The sequence below is a fragment of the Aulonocara stuartgranti genome (assembly GCF_965226115.1).
Source record: "Aulonocara stuartgranti genome assembly, chromosome: 1".
Classification (NCBI taxonomy): domain Eukaryota; kingdom Metazoa; phylum Chordata; class Actinopteri; order Cichliformes; family Cichlidae; genus Aulonocara; species Aulonocara stuartgranti.
The window spans coordinates 33,371,582-33,394,465 of NC_138939.1; the positions used below are offsets into that span (position 1 = coordinate 33,371,582).

The following is a 22,884-nucleotide window of genomic DNA, read 5'->3' on the forward strand; positions in this document are numbered from 1 at the left end:
TGCCTCGCAGATTAATTCACCTCTGGTTTATAAACTTAACCTAAAGATGTTTTCTCACATGAAATGTTTGTCTATATGTTTTTTATTTTTCAATGCAAAATCTGCAGTGAGCGTAATCTGTTGGTGGCCAGACATGGATCGTGAATAATTTAGACTTTAAACTGTCTGATGCTGCTCAGTCGCTTCATCTCAGATTCAGTCACAAAAACAGGTCACCAGAACCTCATCAATAATCCACAAAGAGGGTTTTCCCATCCATTAACACCATCACTGTTGAACACACATAGGACCTGAAAACCAGCGCAAGCTAACCACAGGTGGGGGGTTAAGGTATAAATGTTTGTGTGGGACAAGATTGTTGTCAGGGGTTTCAAGTGCTTTGTTATTTAGTTTTGAGTGTCAGTGCCATCTTTCACATGATCTCGTTTGTAAGAGTTTGCTGATTAACCTGATCAGCTTTGGCTAAATTTCAAATAGCAACTCTTCATTATGGCTTGACTGAGTTTGTGTCAATTTAAGAGCCGTTACATACTTAATAATTAACCACTTAAGTGCTGAAACACTCAGAGAGCATCCCAGAAGCACAATGTAATTCCGCTTCCCCTCCCCCACTCATGAAAAGTGAATAAAAAGATCACTTAATTATTAATTCATTTTTACGGTTTCTCTGGTTTAGAAATATAAACAGGTGAAAAAACAAAATGTTTCAAAAAACTTTATACGCTGAATAAAATCTTCAACCGTTACCATTAAGAGCAGAGTGTATGATATCGGCCACATTATCAGTTAGCCAGTGATGTACAACTATGGCTCAACTACAATCTAATATTCACACAGAGGTATTCTGGGATTTAGAAATTTTCCAAATAGTTTAGCAGGTGAAAATAACACAGCCAGCATCATCATGTATACATGCATAACTGCAGTGGGGGTTTTAAACTACAGAAAATAAGAAATAGCTCTGAATGAAGCCGATGTAGCTTGCCAGTTATTGAAAGTCAGCCCTTGAATGAGTAATATTATTAAGGTCATTAATTAATATCCTTATTTAATAAAAAATGAAAAACTGTTAATTAACTGTTCCCAGCACCTGCTACCTCAGCATTTGCGTTTGCCCGCGAGTGATTGGTTAAGCTTGGGCAGTGGGGGGATTTCCCCTCTCAGCAAGAAAATGGTTATCACACACAGCATGTTTGGCCAAATTAATCAAGTGAAAAAGAAATGGCAGTTAGAATGTATCCTTCTTTGTTTCTTGCTATACTGATGGATAATGGATATATTGAAGGAAAGTCAACATGCAGTTGTGGAAAAATGCATCCAGGTTCTACTGGTGAATGAGAATGGGAAAATCCATGCAACATTTCTATGCAAAATATACTCTGGGTAGAATTTGTTTGTTTTTTTTAAGTGGCTATTGTAAATTCTTAAATAAAGATTATAATAACAATATATGTAATCCATTAAGAAAAAGTGAATAATGCCAGTCAAACTTTGAAGCGTACATGGTGTATTTAGTAGTAGTTCGTGCTTTGCTTTGGGTGGAATAGTGGGCCTGTTTACATGCCTAGATGAAGTAAAGAAAGGCTACCTTTGTTGAAACATGGTATTCTTTTATGCTTTTAGTAGTAATGTTGCACTGGATGTGATTTCTGCAAGACTATAATAAGAATAAATATTTTTGCTTAAATAATTACTGCCTTGCTGAAGAACAGCAACTTTTTGTTATGACTCATGTTAGTCCTAAATGTGTTTTAATCTAAATCTCAAAGCATTTAGTTGGACATTGGTAAACTGTCGGTAACTGACTGACTTTGCCATATTTGGAGCGAGTGGCTAAAAAACAGTGCAAAATCGGCAAATCTTGCAGACATGACAGATGCACAGATCCATTTTGAATAATGCATTTAGTAAACACGCCTGCATTAATTTTGTTGATGAATGAATACTTAGATGCCACCTGAAAGGAAACGCCTACCCTTGTGGAAAATAAGAAAATAACCAGACATTGGCCTGATCAATGATCTCATTCAGTCACTATACAAATGGAGATACACGAGCAGTGGTTCAGGTGAGATTTAATGTTAGCTCCATAATTTTTAACTGTTGCTAAACTGAAATCAAACTACCAGATTTTTGCTCATGGGATTTCCATGCCTGTATGTGAGTATGTCAGATTCTTAACTGTGGCAATGTATCATTTTTCATACAGTAACTGTTATCTTGCGTGAAAAAAATTACAACACGCACATTTATACTTACATACAGTGATTGGGCATAAAATTATGACCTCCTGTCTAAATCTGTTCTGGTCAATCTTTTGTTGCCAAAACATCCCTGACCCATTGAGGCATGGACTCCCTGAAGGTGTAGTCTGCACCAAGATGTTAGCAACAGATCCTTTGAGTCCTGTAGGTTGTGAGGTGGGGTCTCCATCAATTGGACTTGTTTGTCCAACATGTCCTACAGATGATCTGGGTAATCTGGATGCCAAATCAACATCTCAAACACATTGTTGTTCTCCTCAATCACATTTCTGAACTATTTTTGCTTTGTGGCAGAATTCAGTATCCTGCTGAAAGAGGCCACAGGTATTGGGTAATATAGTTTCCATGGAAAAGGTATAGATGATCTGCAACAAGGTTTAGATAGGTGCTACATGTCAAAGTAACATCTACATTGATGGCAGGACCAAAGGTTTCCCAGCAGAACATTGCTGCTGCATCAGACTGCAGCTGCCAACATGCCTTCTTGCCATAGTGCATCCTGGTGTCAGGTGTGCAGATAAGCCAGGTAAGCAACACACACAACCTGGCCATCCAGGGTCATGCGTGTTGTTTAGGGATGGGTACTGGTATCCGGTGCCATGACATAAACGGTAGTAACCAGACCGAAAAGCAGCACACATTTTGGTGCTTTATTTCGGTGCTTTTTTTCTTGAGATGTCATACACTTTGGAGTCTAGCCAATCACTTTACCTTTCCAAGGATAGTAGGCGGGCCCGGGTACGTACGTTCTTTTAGAGCAGAGCAGAAAAATGCCCAAGGTGAAGCGGTCAAAAGTCTGGCTGTACATCACACAAAAGATGCAAACTCAGCAGCCTGCAACAAGTGCTTTAAGGTGACACTGTGCAAAGGAGGTAACACCTCAAATCTGATGAAACACCTGGTGACGCATAGCGTTTTTTTAAAAGCCGAGAAATGCACCGTATTTGATAGCTTGCTGCAAGACCTCACACCGAGCACATCTACTGCGGGTGTGGTGCCTGTTATCGGACCTGGAGTTAGCAACTTCCCCCAAGAACCCAAAGAGAAGAGTCCTGGCCCCTAGCCCTGCCAGTGTAGCAGAAATAATGACGGATGATGATGGTAGCAGCAGCTTTTCTTCTCTGGGTGAGTAGCTTAATGTTGTTCATGTGTAATTTACCGTCGTAGTTATATGCCACTGTCTTCTTGTTTGATGGCAGATATCCCTTCACCCTGGCCAAAAAGAAAAAGTGGAAAACAGCTAAACATGAGAGGTTTTTGGACAAAGTTTGTGTTTTTTCCATTGTTTAAGCACTGCTTCCAGCCAAGAGTGATACCATATATGCCCTATAGCAGCAGAAAAGGCTAACATTATTTTCTTTTTACAAAAAAAACAGCTAAACATGAGAGGTTTTTGGACAAAGCTTGTGTTCTCCATTCTTTAAGCAGTGGTTCGAGTACCGTTTAAGCACTGGCACCGTTTCAAAAGTACCGATTATCGGATAAAACCTAAACGATACCCATCCTTAGTGTTGTTAAAGAAAACATGATTCATCAGACCAGGCCACCACCTTCCATTGCTCCATCGTCAAGTTCTGATCCTCATGTGCCCATTGTTGATGCTTTCACTGGTGGACAGGATCAGCATGGGCATCCTGGCTGGTCAGCAGCCCCATACAGCACAAACTGCAATGCATTTACAGTGGCTTGCAAAAGTATTCGGCCCCCTTGAACTTTTCCACATTTTGTCACATTACAGCCACAAACATGAATCAATTTTATTGGAATTCCACGTGAAAGACCAATACAAAGTGGTGTACACGTGACAAGTGGAACGAAAATCATACATGATTCCAAACATTTTTTACAAATAAATAACTGAAAAGTGGGGTGTGTGTAATTATTCAGCCCCCTGAGTCAATACTTTGTAGAACCACCTTTTGCTGCAATTACAGCTGCCAGTCTTTTAGGGTATGTCTCTACCAGCTTTGCACATCTAGAGACTGAAGTGCTTGCCCATTCTTCTTTGCAAAACAGCTCCAGCTCAGTCAGATTAGATGGACAGCGTTTGTGAACAGCAGTTTTCAGATCTTGCCACAGATTCTCGATTGGATTTAGATCTGGACTTTGACTGGGCCATTCTAACACATGGATATGTTTTGTTTTAAACCATTCCACTGTTGCCCTGGCTTTATGTTTAGGGTTGTTGTCCTGCCGGAAGGTGAACCTCCGCCCCAGTCTCAAGTCTTTTGCAGACTCCAAGAGGTTTTCTTCCAAGATTGCCCTGTATTTGGCTCCATCCATTTTCCCATCAACTCTGACCAGCTTCCCTGTCCCTGCTGAAGAGAAGCACCCCCAGAGCATGATGCTGCCACCACCATATTTGACAGTGGGGATGGTGTGTTCAGAGTGATGTGCAGTGTTAGTTTTCCACCACACATAGCGTTTTGCATTTTGACCAAAAAGTTCCATTTTGGTCTCATCTGACCAGAGCGCCTTCTTCCACATGTTTGCTGTGTCCCCCACATGGCTTGTGGCAAACTGCAAACGGGACTTCTTATGGTTTTCTGTTAACAATGGCTTTCTTCTTGCCACTCTCCCATAAAGGCCAACTTTGTGCAGTGCACGACTAATAGTTGTTCTATGGACAGATTCCCCCACCTGAGCTGTAGATCTCTGCAGCTCGTCCAGAGTCACCATGGGCCTCTTGGCTGCATTTCTGATCAGCGCTCTCCTTGTTCGGCCTGTGAGTTTAGGTGGACGGCCTTGTCTTGGTAGGTTTACAGTTGTGCCATACACCTTCCATTTCTGAATGATCAGTGCTCCATGGGATGTTCAAGGCTTGGGAAATCTTTTTGTAGCCTAAGCCTGTTTTAAATTTCTCAATAACTTTATCCCTGACCTGTCTGGTGTGTTCTTTGGACTTCATGGTGTTGTTGCTCCCAATATTCTCTTAGACAACCTCCGAGGCCGTCACAGAGCAGCTGTATTTGTACTGACATTAGATTACACACAGGTGCACTCTATTTAGTCATTAGCACTCATCAGGCAATGTCTATGGGCAACTGACTGCACTCAGACCAAAGGGGGCTGAATAATTACGCACCACCCCACTTTGCAGTTATTTATTTTTAAAAAATGTTTGGAATCATGTATGATTTTCATTCCACTTCTCAAGTTTCTTCTCAACTTTCACGTGGAATTCCAATAAAATTGATTCATGTTTGTGGCTGTAATGTGACAAAAGGTGGAAAAGTTCAAGGAGGACAAATACTTTTGCAAGCCACTGTATATTCTGTCACCTGTCTATCAGAACCAGCATTATGTCTGGCAATTTGAGTTGGATCGGACAGCTTTCCCTCCCCATGTACATCGATAACCCTGTCGCTGCATGGTTCACCACTCTTCCTTCTTTGGATCACTTTTGATAGCTGATGAAGAGATAATCAGTGTTATTCACCTTACCTGTCAGTGCTCATAATGTTGCGCCTGATCGGCGTATAATTTCTCTTATTTTGAACATACTTTAGTGGAAAAAATAGCACTCAGAGAGAAAGTTCGAAGCAGCAGAATGTCTCATAATTTTTACAGTCGCACAGTACACAGCCTCAGGACTGCTCTTTGTCACTCGCTGAGCAGAGCAGAGCAGACAGACAGTAAGCTGCGCCTGCAGCAGGAGAGCAAGACCTTTGATTGCAGAGCAGTGCTGTCCATAGATTTTCATTAGGCTTTTTTTTAAATACTTCCTAAAGTACTATTAAAAGTTGATAACTCTAGCAGCAAAGTTACTTAGCTAGTAACAATGAGGTGCACCAAAGCCTGGCGATTATTGCTGTACAATGCACAATTAACAGTGAACAATGGCATGGCAGGGTAAAAGAAAAATGCAGATCCAGAAATTAAGACCCAATGGTAAGAATGTCCTCTACATATCACACATCCTACATTTCTATTGCAAAAATAGCAACTGAAGAGTGGAAGAAAATGTAAATGAGTGTAAATTGTTATCAAGCATGTTCAAAAAGAGATTGCTTTGAAATGATCAGATATCTTTTGTACCCTAGTTTGTACCAAAAGTACAAAAACTTTACAATAATAAGTTTAACATGTATTATTCCATGAAGAAGCATAAGGTAGCCTGCAGAGTTGCTAAGACAAAGTGCCTGCTGTCATTATGCTATCTAATGTCTTGATCTATTATACAAAATAAAAAAAATACAAAAATACAAAAAGAAATTACATATAACTGATATCCATAAATACATTCTGTCAAAGATAATAGCTATGAATAAGATCAAAGTCCATTTGATGTGATTTGTTAAGCTTTAAAGTGTATAAAAACTGCATAATTGAGCACATCAATGGATGATTGCTTCTTGTTTCTTTGATGTGTCTTGCTTGCTCTGTTCACAATGTGGATTTATGGATCGTGAATACAGGGAGGGAATGCTTAATATCTCTTTATTTCTTTGTGTCTATTCGTCTTTTACAACAAATTGCTCCTTTGAGACAGGTTCAGACTTGGGTCTTGTGCAGCTTCTAGCATACTTGTCCCCTGTGTGAGTGGGGAGGGACAGTACTGACTATTAAAGGACTACTGGCAAGGGAGAGTGTGGGATCATTTGTATGTGTGGGTAGATTTTTTTTTCTTCCTTTTCTTTTTCGAGGGGGCTCGCAGTAGAAGTTTCAATGTGTAATCTAGCAGCAGTGGGAGAAAACTTGCCTGCAGGGTTTTTGAGGCTTTTGTGAGTTTCCACCTTCAGAAGAAAAAAAAACAAAACAGGCAGCAGCAGCAAACTTAATCCTACTCCTACAAGGCAATGGGAGGCCCAACCACCAGTAAAGATAGACAAAACCAGAGAGTAGAAAGCAAAGTAGGAAAGTGGGCCTTTCTCTCACTTGTTGTTTTAAGCCACAGACAAATCAGCATCACACTTGATCAACGTTTAGAGGTGCAGTTTTTGTGACTGCCATTTCCATTTGTCTTTAGAACAAACAAAGCAAAATAAATTATAGATAAAAAGCTACAAAGTCAATCCAGTTAAAGCAATTTTAGATGTGTTGGTCATATGAAGGATGGATAATAAAAACAATAGGACAGAGTGGAGATGGGCACAGGTAAAATGGTGCATGGCAGGTGGAGCTATCCCATATGGAAAAGATATATATAAATCTTATAAAGTTTGTATCTGTCTTGTTTGAAACTTGTATGAAAAGCATTCAAGAGTGAAACCAGATATAAGATTCATTGAAAAATTATATAATGAAATTTGTATGTTTTAGATACTTACTAAAACAATATATGAAAGTAATGAGAAAGTGGCCATTTTCATGAGTAAATCATGTAAGTTTTTACTATTTCTTTTCCATATGGGATAGTAACTTTCAAATGACAGGTCAGGTGGCCTGCTTTACATTCAGTCCTAATCAGCACTTTACAGTTGACTATCAGGTGATTAGATTAACTTCGTCACCAATTTCCAGACAATGCTTGGAGAATTTGTGTTTGTTGTCATGAAGTTTTCTGTCTGTGACCCCGTTCAGTCCAAACATTCAGTTGTGAAAAATGTCAACATTTGCTTGAAGGATTGTTTTACTTGTGAAAACCCCTCTAATGGAAATTGAAACTATAGAGGGAATGACACAAGGAATGTTGCAGAGACAACCTGGCTAGCCTGCAGGTAGAGAAATACGAGACAGGCAAGGCTTGTCTTTCAGCAACTGAAATTTCAAAATAATAGCCTTTTATATACCACCTCTGTGTTTTTATAACTTTGATTTAAAACGTATCTGTGTTAAACTGATCTTTACTGGCCTAAAATCCTTCTTTTTTTTTTGTATCAAAGCCTAACAAGCAGCGGTGAAAAATGCTGTGTAATGTAATTCAGAACAGAAAGTCTATGGTCATTAATTTTAGACAGTGTTTAAAAATATCATGGACACTCACTAATTTGACCTTTTGACCTTTATGGCATCACTCAAATGATTGCAAAACAAATATCACCTCAATCCAATAAGATCTGTAGGAGGAGTTTGTTAAAGTATAAGACCTGAAAATGGCAAAGATGCTGCCAAAGTTGCATATTAAATGCAAAATGGCTAAATTCTAGCTGGGTTTAGGGGATGGCTCCAAAATGGCATTTTTTATGAACCTACAGAATATCACATATGTAGTAACTGTATCATAGCACAAGGGGCTGCTTCATTGAAATATTGTAGGTGGTGCCACAGGGAAAATCCATAACACATACGTGCACTCAGAGAGCGCAACTACTACCGAACGCCAAAGGCTATACTAAAAGGTTCATGTTTCATTATGTTTTTATTACTATTTAATTTTTATAGCTAACATGCTGATGTCAACCTGCTCAACCCGATATCACAGCAAAGTGTGTAACACACTCACCAGTCCACTGTGTCCATTTCAGGCTTTGCCTCTCCAAAGTGTGAAATATACACGCCTGAAGAAGTTGCAATAAGTTGCAGTAACAGCACAGGGCCTATTTTAGCTTATTAGCTTATTTTAAGCCAACATGAAAATAATGTCTGGGCATTGCTAACACATTTACATGTAAATACATATTAGCCGCTTAGCTTAATCTTTTCTGACAATTAAGGACCCTGGAATGTATGTTTTCTGCACACTACCGCCTTCTTGACTTTAAATCTCCTCCTGCTGGTAGTGCAGCTTCTGCATGCCTGTACATTTCACGCTTTGGAGAGGCAAAGCGTGAAATGGACACGGTGGAGTGGCATGTCTATAACACGTTTTGCCGTGATACTGGGTTGACCTGTTATGTGAACATTGTGACGTTGTAGGGCATCCTTTTGAAAAAGTTAAAAGTGTGTTGTATAGCTCTGCCAGCTGTACAACACACTTTTGACTTTGGTGTTATATATTACTTGAGCTCGAGTTGTTATTGGTATCTACCATCACATAAAATTAGTAAAAATAAATTTTAGGTGAATAGCACAAATGGAGCCTCATGAGCAAACTTATAGGCCCGTAGTCAGCCATTAGTTGCAAATTTCCTTTATAGTTCTACAATGACGTGGATATGAGTGAAGCACCAGTAAAGTGGTGGCAGTCCAACCGTTTTGCCAAAAGAAATGATCATTTGAACATGTTTGTAATGATGGTGATGTGCAATCTGTTTATTCCTCAGACAGTGCAAGAGCAGAGGCGGAGGTCTGTGCTCAAAGCTGTTCGTTTGCTTGTCTGTCAGTACGATTACACAAAAACTTCCCAGCTAAATTTCATGTCACTTGGCACAGAGGTGGAACATGGGCCAAGGAAGAACCGTTTGGTGTGGGCAGAAGTGCAGCTCACGTTTCATAAAATTGCCAAATGTGCCCTTGGCAGAGGCTCTCTGAGTACCCTTCTAGTGCATGGACTAATTTTGAAAACCCGCATAAATCCAACAGCCTCAACAGATGTTTTCCATTCATCTCTTATTTCTTCATTATGACAAAGAAATTGAATTACTTGTAATTATTCAAAATGTCTGGAAGAATAATGTTGATAAACCACTACTGAAAATGCATTTACACCAGAATAGCATGAATGCAATATGTAAGGCTGGGGAGGGAAGAGACGGAAGAAAAGTGGGTGGGATATTTGAGGGTAGCTAAAGTTTGGCAATATATATTTGTTGTATATAACTCCTCCAGCAGTGCAATAAATCACTGCCTGTTTAAAGACACAACATAATAGCAGGAGAAATAAGATCAGGCGATGAAAAGAGCACTCGTGTGATGACAAGAAATAAACATTATCAGCACAGCAAATGAAAAACTGAGCCACAGACGGGGAGTAAGATCACTCAGAGACTGCTTCTTTATTTTTTGCAAAACTGTAAAAAAGTTTTAGACGCACACAACTCACAACAAGCACAAGACTGTACAGTCTGAAGCACTTAAATACACACATACTTTGGGAGGCTGCTCAAGGTATAAAATAGTTCACATTGCAGTCTTTTACACGGTACTATTAATATTACCACTAATGCGCGCTCTCACATGGTCCAGTATAAACACAAAGCCCAAAGACCATTATCAGCAAACAGGCTCGCTTTCTGATGTTAATTTAGTAAGGGAGACAGAGGAGCTGGACGAGAGACCGCTTGCTGGTTGGAAAGCAGAGCCAGCGTGGTCTCGGAGTCGCCCTGGCCTTGCCACTGAGGCCAATTTGCAGACATTCATTTCCTCCAATCTGTCAGGGTGCAGGGGGAGAGCCAGAGTGCACGGGACAAGGGGAGTAGCGAGGAGAAATAAGGCTAAATGAGACCCTGGGGAACTGGAGACCACAGAGCAGCTAGCTGTGTCCTACTCTCTTCCAACACCGGGATGTATGAGGTTTTCCTCCACCTCTTTTTTTTCTTGGCTCCAGTCTTCAGAACAAAATTACCTCTTCACACTCTCCCCGCCACCGTGCTTACTGAGTAAAGATTAGCATTCAAACACAGATAGCACTGCCTTTAAAATCTGCTCGACTAGCTATTGTTACTAGAGAACAGGGACCTATTTAGGGTAAAAAGTTATTATTAACATGTCAGTCATTTATTTCAAATGAATTTTGATCTTGCTGCAGGGAACAATGTACATGTAATATAGACACAATGTCGCCATTCACTTTGAGTTCGATACCAAATATAATATCTATATATTGTGTTATATTTGGCAGTATTAACATTAATTTTAAGGGGGCATGCACTCATTTCCAGCTCCATATTTATCCTTGGATTCAATGCTACTAGTGTGAATGATTTGCATTTGATTGAAAAAAATGACTGTTTTTATTTCTAACATGTAAATAGAAATAAAATACAAAACAAAATACAATGTAAAAATACAAAAACACGAAGTAAAAGTTAACAAAAATATAGAATTGCATGAATAATTCTATATACCAACAATTTACATGCTCAAAAAAAGAGTAGTGTAAGGTTTTACTAAGTTACACTTATGTTCTTATGTTTCAGGTACATGGGCCAGACGTGGCCGTCAAAAAGGCCAGGTGGGTCTGGTACCAGGTAGTTTCTTGAGCACCTCCTCTTTTTGCATTCTTCATATGGGATGGAAATAAAGTAGCGTTGGTTCAGCACGTCGATCAAAGGTTCGTAGGTGTTACGAATAAGTGCTCATCAACATAAGATCAGACAATTTGTAATCCTTATTTATATTTCACCAGGCCTTAGTGTAGTGTAGGTGTCACAAAACGGCCGAAGGCCGAGTACCAAAAATCAAACCCACGTGCAGAAAACCCAAAGCGGAGGCTGAGGAAAAGATTTAACAAAGGTTTATTAACTAGCACAAAAATGACGTTTACGATAGTACTTGACTTAAGGCTTGACACATGGGGCATGAGGGTCTTGGCCAGGGGAGAGGGATAAGCAAGGGGACAGGTCCAAGAAAGCAATGGCAGCTGGCTGGTGATTAGGTATGTACTGGAAGAGAGGAGAGCAGTGTTAGAGCGGTAGCCAATGAGGAGTTCTGGAGAGGGTGGAAGCTATGAAAATCTTCGTCTTACTGTGCAGGTGGGAGATGGAAGTGTTGAAGGGCGATCGTGGCTCAAGAGTTGGGAGTTCGCCTTGTAATCGGAAGGTTGCCAGTTCGAGCCCCGGCTTGGACAATCTTGGTCGTTGTGTCCTTGGGCAAGACACTTCACCCGTTGCCTACTGGTGGTGGTCAGAGGGCCCGGTGGCGCCAGTGTCCGGCAGCCTCGCCTCTGTCAGTGCGCCCCAGGGTGGCTGTGGCTACAATGTAGCTTGCCATCACCAGTGTGTGAATGGGTGGATGACTGGATATGTAAAGTGCTTTGGGGTCCTTAGGGACTAGTAAAGCGCTATATAAATACAGGCCATTTACCAAGGAGAAGAGGTGGAGGTGGGTTTGGTGGTGTGTGGCAGCCAGAGATGGGCACTAATGCGTTACTGTAATCCGATTACTTTTTTCGAGTAAAGTAAGAGATTACTATTGCAAAAACGGTAATTCGATTACCGTTACTTTCCCGTAGGAACGCTGCGTTACTAAAACAGTGATTTTTTGCGAGAAAGTCTCATGACAGTGATATAAGCAAGTGCGACGTTCGTGACAACAGCTGTGTGCAGATCTACCCCACTCCTGCTTTACAGGTGAAAATAGAGCAACAGGACCACTAGTCTTTGATTTTATTTATTTTCTGCTGTGTTTTACTTGCATCTATTTGAAAGAGTGAGTGTAAACACACAAAACAAAAATCATTTTATGAGCAGGAATGTGCAGAAAATAGGTTTAAATTTTAAACAAGTTTCTTCCAGTCAGAGAATGTTGCATATAATTAAATTTTTACTTGATGCATAAAGTTAAAAGATTAAAACTAGTAAAACAAGTTTTAAAAGGAGACTTTTCCATTTGATTACATTTTTTATGATGGATTATGCAGAAAAAGTAGAATTGGGCTGTAAGATCTATCACTTTATTACCTATTCAGGTTGTAAATCGTGTTTTTAAAAAGTAACTAAGTAACTAAGTAATTAATTACTTTTGAAAATAAGTAATCACTAAAGTAATAGGATTACTTTTTTGGAGAATCAATCAGTAATTAGTTACTGATTACTTTTTTCAAGTAACTTGATCAACACTGGTGGCAGCTGTCCTGAGCGGTGAAGCTCCCGAGGTTGTTTAAGTGCAGGAGGCCAGGCAGGTGAGGCAAGCATATGATTCTGAAAGCAGGCGGGTTAACCAGATTTCCAAGATGAGTGGTTCAGTGTGATGGAATTTCCAGGAGTAACTAGAACACAAGATTGCAAGGTTAGTAGAGCACTTGAGATTCATAGACATGAAGTCCTGGTTACCAACGAACTGGCAACGAAGCAGTGTCAGCAGGTAGCTTAAATCTCCAACCTGATTGCCTCAATCAGCTTCAGGTGAGGGAGGCTGTAGGCCCTGCCCATGGGTGGATACCAGGGAAGTCCAGACCTTCAGTGGAATTTTACAGCCACACACCCAGACCATGACAGTAGGCCTTAGGCTTTAGCTCTTCTCCCTTGAAAGCCACCATCTCTTTCAGCCAACCTTCTTCAGACTGGTTGCCCCTCAACAAACAGAAGGTTTGAACAACAGATGGGTGGGGCACTCATCGACATCACAGAGAGCCAAGAATAGAAAAAAAACTGTCTGAAACCTAAGCTTTTGGTTCATATGCAGTACAAACATGCAATGCACATGCAATTCCACATATGCTGATCTCAATATTTGAAACTGTCTAATTTCTGGGGTTTTCTCTCTGTTATTATTGTAGGTTCTTTAGCTAACAACATAAAAACCAACTTGACGAAACGTTGCTGTCATTTAGTGCTTTACAAATTAAAACTGAATTGAACTGAATGAATCCATACAAAAACAAACCCAAAAACGTTTTACATTTTGATTTTTGTACGCAGAATACAGCATCTATTTGGGATATAACACTTATGTTATATGTTATATAGGGTATAGGATAACAATAGATGCTATACAGATGTTATAACATGTACTATTTTATTTCCTACAGTTGCTTAATCTTGATATATTCCCACTCTATTATTTTCATCTTATTTTTCCAATTGCCATGCACTGTCATTTGTTTTATAGCTGTGAAAAGTTTATGCCAGTGAACAATTCTCATCAGACATGACAAGTCATTATTGCAAAACATCATCCTAAACGCTCGGGAGACTACAGTTTGCAGACATAATTGTTGTGGTTTATTTGTGGCATGTTTCATAAAGCTTTTATTGACATATTTCTCATATTTTAATGTGGTGGCAAGACTAAATGTTAGCACAGAGGATATGTGTGTTGGAGGGCGCGGGGGCTGTATTGTGCTGACCTTGTGGTTACAGTAATGACATGTTTAAGAGGACGGTGGCGCCAGACAGCTCCGTAGACCCCTACCACGCTTATAATTCGAGAACAGAACTGTTTGGGTCAGATGAGCTCAACACATGGTGGCTTGAATAACACCATATGAAATGAAATAGTCAAGGGAACTGCTGCGGGCCAGAGTTGATTTTATGAAATTTTCAGGAATTTAGAACACCCAGTTACAATATTAGACTGAGCAGACAGTGTGTAATTACTGTGGCTATTCCTCAGAGGGATTTCACAGAGCTCACAGTGTAAAGAGAAGTAGCACTGATGGAGTTAGAACTTCATGTTTCACAATGTTGTTGCACTTCACACCTCTAATCTAGTGAGTGAGCATGTTAGGAAGAGCACTGCGTGTCTCTCAAGTAATGGTGGGACAAAGTATTGACAGAGCAACATATTCCCCTTGACTGCAGTGTCTTGACGATATGCTGGTGCCAAATATCCGTGAATTATAAAGCATACTACTGCTACAACTAACTCCAAGATGGCACTTAAATGAGTGTAAAATGAAAAAAAAGTAAATCACACATTATTAAAGTTAAATGTTTATGAAAATACGCACAGACACCACAGGACAGTATATAAACTCCTAAATCTGACATTACATTTTTTTTTCTGAATAATTTTGTGTTATATCGTAGATTCACAGTGTATCGGGTACCACAGAATCACTGTATCGTCAGTAGGAATTACAACACTGTTGTGATAGTGCTCTATCATTAGTTACTCTGTGATTCATCATTCAAAATAAAAGCCCCCAGTTAATTTTGGAAATTTACTGACATGCTTTAAGATGTCACATTTATCTTCTTGTATTATTGTTATCTTCACAATAAAACACATAGATGTTACGTATGTCAAGTGTATAAAAAAAATAATTTTAAAAATCTGCTTTGTGTGGTGCTACTACAACACTTGCTCTTGCTATTAAGTTATCCCACATATTATGATGAATTAGATTTAGCATATGCAATATCAAAATAGCATCATTCACATTAAGTCATACACATTGTATATGTACATTTTGTTGTTAAAATGAACTGTTGCGTTATTTGTTGATCCTCAGAAGCAACACTGCAAAGGATTTATAGATCTTGCCACTTAGTCAAAGATTTCCATAGATGATATTCCCTGTGTTGTGTTAAGATGCAGTTAAGGAATTCAAAGATTCTCCATGATGGTGAGAGGAAATGCTCTCTGTGTCACACACAGGACAGAGGATGATTAGTTAGCATAATGAAAAGCGACTTTTTATTAGGTGGGCTCGGGTCTGGGAACAAGGCAAGAAAGGGCTACTGGCAGGGAGAGACTATGAAGGTAAGTACGGCACCCATCCAGTCAGAATGATGGTATTTTATATGGTTTCCTATTTTCTTCTTATACTGTTTTCACTACTTGTGACTGAGTAGATTAGATGGCCTCTTGGGAGGGATGAGCACACCACTGTCCAATCATGTGTTTGTTCAGAAAGAAGGATAAATAATGCTATAACAAAAACTTTCTTGTTGCTGTCTGTCGTAGACTGTACTATTATTCTTTATCATTCTGCTGTAATGCAACAATTTCTCTTGGGATCAATAAAGTCTATCTATCTATCTATTGCACTGTAGACAGTGACTGACATGTTAAATAGCCAGTGCTGATTAAAAATCTCTTTTGTCCAAGTGGGTGAGTAGTTATGGATGTGTCAGCATGTTTTCCCCCATCTCCCCCCTCCTGGCCCCCTCCTTGTAAAAAATATGTTTTGTTCACGCCAGATTCAGCAGTACAATTATCACTGTGCCCTTTTCTGTCTCGGCTCTTTAGGCCAAGAGATGAAGCATGAAATGAATTCTGTGGCCATTGGCTGGGCCAGCTGGATTTAGATTGTGCCAATACAATGGCCGGGGTTGGTGCCATGACACTTATTTGCTTTTGCTATTAAGTTATTTCTCTTGGTGATTAATGAGCACTGTCAGCATAAACCTCTGTTTATTATGTCAGCATACTTTCAAATATTCATGTAATGCTCAGTCAAAGCCCAACTAAGCACAATCTGCAGTCTACTTTACTCAAAAATATCTTTACTGCCACAGGAAAAATTATATAATAAGTATGAATAAAATATAGTTATTATGTTTTTCAAGTTTCATTACTGCTCATCAAGTTGAGCTCATCAGTACAAATGTACTGTTTATAAGATATAAGATAAGACAAGGGAAACCTGCAGTCAGCTGAGACCGAAGAAGTCACTTGGATGAGTGACGAAAAGTTTTTCCCACTGAAGACGCCACGTCCAGATGAACAGAATCAACTTTTGGAGATTTACTTACCTGGATGATTGAGAATGCATCAAGACAAGTTCAAGGTTATGGGGAAAGGGTGGGAACTTATGCCATTTGTCATAGGCCAAAAGGCGGGGAACACGTTGGGCAGGTAACCACTATCTCACACAGACAGACGACCACTCACACTCAAATTCTCACCCATGGCCAATTTAGAATCACCAACTAAGCGAACACCCAGAAAGAACTCACACAGGTGTGTGGACAACACGCAGTCCCCACAGAACGGCCTCAACCACCCCACCCAAACCTGACATAAACACAGAATCACCTATCACGAGACATGTTACCTAGGAGTGCCCATTTCACACGGAAAATAGTAAATGTATAAATGTAAATTCAATTAAGTATTGAAGTGTGACATTAAAACATTATAATGTGTATGTGTTTGTACAAAACTATATATATACTCTATTTACAGTATGTAAAGGGATTTTTGTGCTAGCAACACTACTTTCCTTTTCCATGCTTCTTTTGTCTTTTGGTACTTCATTTTGTAACATTAATAATAAAAAGCTTCAACAAGAGCAGTAATTCATTCAAAACTGAAAACCTTTCATCAACCTACAAAGGTCTATAAAGAGCTCACTCAAACCTGTCATTATGAAGAAGAGAAAGAATTCTTCTTTTGCAAATCAGAGATTACATGCTGCTAATTAAGTTGTCATGATAAAGATTTGTGTTCTGACCTGCATCAACACATCTGCTCTACTGTCATGCTTGTTACCACGATTGGTGCAGAAGCGCTACTCTACTACTACTCTACTACTCTTGAGCCTAATAGTTAAACTGAGTTCACAATGCAGTAAGTCATTAATGTGGATGTTTACGTTTTTTCATTACCAAACGTATGAATTAGTGTAACTTATAGTTGAAATGTATCAGTAAAATTTAGTACTAACTTTATTGGGCGCGCCTGCAAGCCCCATCCATAACAATGACACTGTTACCCTTAAGGCCTTTACACACGAAATTTGTGCAATTATTGTGTGATTATTTGTGTCTCATAAATATTTTTTTAGACTCACCTATTCTTAATCCAGCTGCTTTTTCAGATTTTTCGCATGCTAGTAAACAGATCAGACCAATCATAACCCTGCATTCTTCCAGACCGCATGCACACAGTTCACATTGTAAAGACAAATTTTTGGCAATATTGTATCAGGCTTGCTGTGTGTATATGTTACATAGTGTCATTTTTTTTATTTATTTACTGTGTAATGCAGGGGTCGGCAACCCTAGGAAGGGTTAACTGATGGCACGACCATAGCTGGACTGGCCATTGGGCATACTGGGCATTTGCTCGGTGGCCTGATGACTTTTTTTCTTTGTAACGGTATAAACAATGAAAGGTGGTGAATTGGCCAGATGCTGGTCGGTGTGTAAAAATAACTCCGTTGTTTGGTGGTAGCTGTGGCGGTGCTTCCTCAGATTCAGTAACATTAGCAAGTGGTGGAGGCCAGCAGGTGGATGAGGGAAAGGGGAGGCAAGAGGAGAGACCCGAAGCGGCTGCCGGTCCGAGTGTCAGGTGAACTGAACTTCAGGTAAGAAGTTATGACCTGCAGTCTATCTTCGTCAGATATAAACCAAGTTTAGGTGGAGTTTATTTTCGTTGTGCTGACTTTTTACAGTCAGTTACAATAACTCGTACTGCGTCCTAGCTAGCATGATGGAGTTTCTATACAGATGGGTGGGTGCTTTGATGTTGCTGATAGTGAACTTTATTTTATTCATAAGGTTAGTTAGTAGAGTTGCCAACCGTCCCGTAAAAACACGGAATCGTCCCGTATTGAGAGAAAATATTACTCATTCCGTGTTGAGGTGAAAAGGAACAGTTTGTCCCGTACTTCAGCTAGAATGGAAAAAGACACAAAGCTGGAGTTATTCTATGTCTTTACGCTGCACAGCTGCCTCTTCTTCTCTCCATTCTCTCTACTTCAATCATGAAATGGATCAATGATCAGCTGATCGGCTTTTTTCTCTTTGTTTATCTCCCACTTTGTGCCAGAAAGAGGAAACCGCCGAATGTCGCGCTAAACAACAGCAGCACGTTTAAGCTTGATCAGCTGTTGTTAGAATGTATTTAATATTACTTTCTAGTAGCTAGGGCTGCCACAAATGATTATTTTGATAGTCGACTAGTCGCTGATTATTTTTGCGATTAGTCGACTAATCAGATCATGCATCCATTGGATGTAAAACATACAGCTTATTGCACCAGCATGCATCTGCTCTTATATAACTATCATTAGCTTACAGCTTTAAGTGTTTAAGGTATGTGCTAACTAAAAATAAAGACAAGATGAGAGTTTATTAAATTTTAATGACACTTGCAGATTGTTTCGATGGAGTTTAATCTGCTTGACGTTTATTCAGCTATGTAAAAACTCTAACTTTAATCTCAGCCAAACCGATTTAATCAGGAACCAATAAAATACTAAAAAAAAAAAGCCAAACAATAACATTTTTAAGTTATCTAAGTGACTTATATATAATGTTTAACCTGAGTAGCGAAAGACGGCGGTGGGTTTGAAAATGATTTGCCGGGAGTCCGGTGTTCTCACCGGCTCTAGTGAGCCTTGCCCCCGGCTAGCTATCGAGCTGGTGGGTAACAGACGTCTCCGAAAACGTCGGAGCGCTTTTGAAAATATGTGGTGTCTTGATAAACTGAGCAGATATTTGAGGTTTACACAGCTACATTCTCGCCTGAAAATATGTTAATCGTTTATTTTGTGACCCAGAAAGAATAATAAGAGTAATATTAAAACTAACTAGCTGCCGCCATTGTTGACAACTGAACTGGGCCGCGCTATGAATTCTGGGACACAGCTTCTTCTTCTTCGGGGTTTAACGGCAGCTGGCATCCTTGTACATGCAGTGCTGCCATCTTCTGTTTCAGTCCGTTATTACACTCTTAAATCCTACTACTTATTCCTGCGTCTTTTGGGATCTTACAAAGCCTCAAACGACGCGTCGACTATTAAATTAGTCGTCGACGATTTTAATAGTCAAAGTAATCGTGACTAGTCGACTAATCGTGGCAGCCCTACTAGTAGCTGATGTTTGCTGGAGCCACAGCTGTAAAAGCTGCTGGTCATGATATCGGTTTGTATATCTGGTGAAAGGGAAACATGAAGATGAAACCAGGAGATGTCCTTACTGAATCATCAGAGCTGAACAGGTGATGGAGAAGCAGGTTTACCATTTAGGTGACATGAATGAGTTGAAGGGAAGTTATGAACTGTTTCTGAGAGACAAATAACACCAGGATCCTTTTTTTAATGTAGCTGACAGCTGGTAACTGTGCAGGGGCGGGTCTAGCAAAGTTTTGCCAGGGGGCCAGGTAGTAGTGATGGGATTTCCGGCTCTTTTTAAAGAACCGGCTCTTTCGGTTCGGCTCACTAAAAAGAGCCGGCTCTTTCGGCTCCCAACCGGCTCTTCAGGTTGTTTTGTTGCTTTAATTAATTTATTATTAACAATAATATAAAATTATGCACAAAAGGAATTAATAATGTAAAAAAAAAGTAGATTTATTTATATATATATATATACATATATATATATATATATATATATATATATATATATATATATATATATATATATATATGTTTATATATAAATATATGCAGTGGCCCCTAGAGACAAAACACGTACAAACTCCAAAACACATTTCTAGCATGAACTGAACTTCCAAAATAGAGCTACCTAGATCACTTAAATTACACAATTGAAAGCATGAAAGCATATGTGTATTGTTTGTGTATTTATACACAAGCATTCATATATAGTCAAATAATAAGATTAAAAAAAATGTTCATTTACCTGTTATTACCACACACCAAATCCAGTCGTTGGTACTTGCTGGCTTGTGTAGCCACTAGGTAACAAAAGCTCAACACTTCCCCTAGCATCCTGGCAGAGCGTTCTCACTCCCGAGGCGTAACATGTCGACGTTTTGTCACGTCCCGCGGCGTTCCTGATGAACGCGAAAGGAGACCTTCGGCGTTCTTATGGTACACGGCGGGTTATGGCTGGAATCCAGTGCAATGACGCTCCCGCGGTAATAGACGTTCCAGCCCTGTATTCCAGCCCTGTATTCCAGCCCTAAACCTAACCTAACCTTATCCCTAGCCCTGACCATAACCTTATTCCTGACCTTAACCAGGACTATAATGATGTTAAATAGCGTGTTTCTAAGCGATTTGAAGAAAAAGAGCAAACATGTGTAGATTCAGTCCAGACGGTTCTCATATTTCCTCTTTTTTCCGAGGTCGTCATTTAGGAACGTGGTGGGTAGCCGAAAACGTAATATGGTGACGATTTGTCACCTAGCGTAAAATGTTACGCTTTGGGAGTGAGAACAGGGTTGATCCTGGAGCACTTCTGTTGTCTTTTGTACGTGTTTTGAGTTTTTATGTGCTTCTGAGTTTTTACATGTTTTGGAGTTTGAACGTGTTTTTACGTGTTTTGGAGTTTGAACGTGTTTTTACGTGTTTTGGAGTTTGTACGTGTTTTGGAGTTTGTACGTGTTTTGGAGTTTTTACGCGCTTCAGAGTTAGTACGTGATTTGGAGTTTGTATGTGTTTTGTCTGTAGGGGCCACCGTAAATATACTTTTATTTATTCACTCCACATAAAATGTAATAAATAAATCATATAATACAGAAATCAACTATTCACATTTCAACTTTTAACTATTTAAATTTTCAGCTTTTTCCTTTTACAAATTTGAAGTGAAACGACACAAAACACTGAAAACCACAACACAATTAAATATAAATTATAATATGAAAACAAAAAGAACATGCGTATTCTCTGTCATATGGACCTGCATGAATAAACTGTCTGAATCCTTTATCATCCGCAACTGAAAATAGTTGTGGATGATTACTATACCTTTCTAATGTGGCGTTGTTGTCCCTGGCTCTTTCTCTGTTTCTCCCTCTGGCTCTGTTCCTGTGCTACTGAGTGTAACTACCGCCCCTCCCCCTCTTCCCAGCGTAAAGCACAAGGCTCGCTTGCGGAGTGAAGCGGAAAATAAGTGCGAGAGAGGGTGAGAGAAAGAAAAAAAAAACCCCACGGCTCGCGATAAGGAGCCGGCTCGTGTCGTTCAAGTCAAAGACCCGGCTCTAAGAGCCATTTCGTTCGCGACCGACTCATCACTACCAGGTAGGGCATTAACGGGGAAAGGGGGGCACAAAGAAATACTTTGTTATTCTCATTTAAAATGTCTAGCTTTTAATAAATAATTATCTGAAGCTTACAACCAAAGTTTTTATCTGACATAAAATGTATAGAAATCATACATATAACATCGAAGCAGCTGGAATCCACAGCTGTGCGTGTTCATGGAGCTTGCATTTTCACCTTCTGGACATCACTACCTGACAAGTTTAACTGTCTTCAGAACATTGCAGAGGCCTTGTTGACAGTATTCGGTTCTACATATCTGTGTGAGCAGATTTTCTCTCACATGAAGAGTGTCCTCAGGTAGCCGTCTGAATGCTGGACACTGGGAGACCTGTGTCTCTGAGTGGGAGACCAGAGATCACATTAACATGTGTGTCTCTGTATTAACAGACATGCCATATTGGCTCAGTTTATTTTTCTTATCATTGTTGTGAGGAGACCACAAATAGCATTTGCATTTTCTGTTGTACAGTTCATTCGCTGTTTTGGAGTTGTTGTTATGGATAAAAACTGTCTTTTTTTTTGGTTTCAAAATAGCTGATAACGATTCGCTGATAGCTGCCAACATCTGTGAATAAATATAATTCTATAAAGTGGTTCTATATAGTGAGTAACCGTTAATATAGAGCGTTATTAAATTTATTGCTAATGCAATCATATGGCACACTGACTTCTGAGGAAATTTTAAATGGCACTCGTCATCAGAAAGGTTGCCTACCCCTGGTGTAATGGCTAGGGCTGGGTATCGTCACTGATTTCTAGAATCGATTCAATTCCGATTCACAAGGTCCCAAATCGATTCGATCCACGATTCGATTTAATTCGATTCGATTCGATTCGATTTAAATCTGGGAAATTTTGACAGTCAGAAGTATAATTCAGATCAGAACATTTACATATTTTTGTATCTATAAAAAGGAAGCTGACACTCGCAAGACTTTATCTAAGGTGTGAGCATCACAGCAGATGCCTTTGTGTCAAAGTAGCTGTAGATAAAACACAGAAAAACGTGAAGGTGATTTTCCTGGCCTGGGATTTTATAAAAATATTCTGCAGTACATCAAAAACGAAAGAAAACCATTAATTAATGAACGTTACCTCTGACGTTACAGCGGTTTTATTAGACACACGGCTAAGCATTTTGCATTTTGAATAATATTAAAAAGTTTAAATTTGTTCAGTATTGAACAGCAGAAATGAGGTTTTCTTTTCGGAAGAATATAAAAGGGAAAA

At 39.5% G+C, this 22,884-nt stretch overlaps 1 protein-coding gene and 1 long non-coding RNA gene across 2 annotated transcripts in view; both read right to left on the reverse strand.

Annotated features, from left to right (window-relative positions):
- LOC309708055 (uncharacterized protein) overlaps positions 1 to 22,884 on the reverse strand; it is a gene marked incomplete at its 3' end in the record, with an annotated part of 236,146 nt that overhangs the window by 161,894 nt on the left and 51,368 nt on the right. The gene's annotated exons all lie outside the window — the stretch shown is intronic.
- On the reverse strand, positions 11,154 to 19,958 carry LOC309708146. The gene is made up of 3 exons (XR_014277184.1): positions 13,128 to 19,958; positions 11,773 to 13,014; positions 11,154 to 11,689 (listed from the first exon to the last, which is right to left on the reverse strand). It is a non-coding gene; the product is annotated as an uncharacterized lncRNA (long non-coding RNA).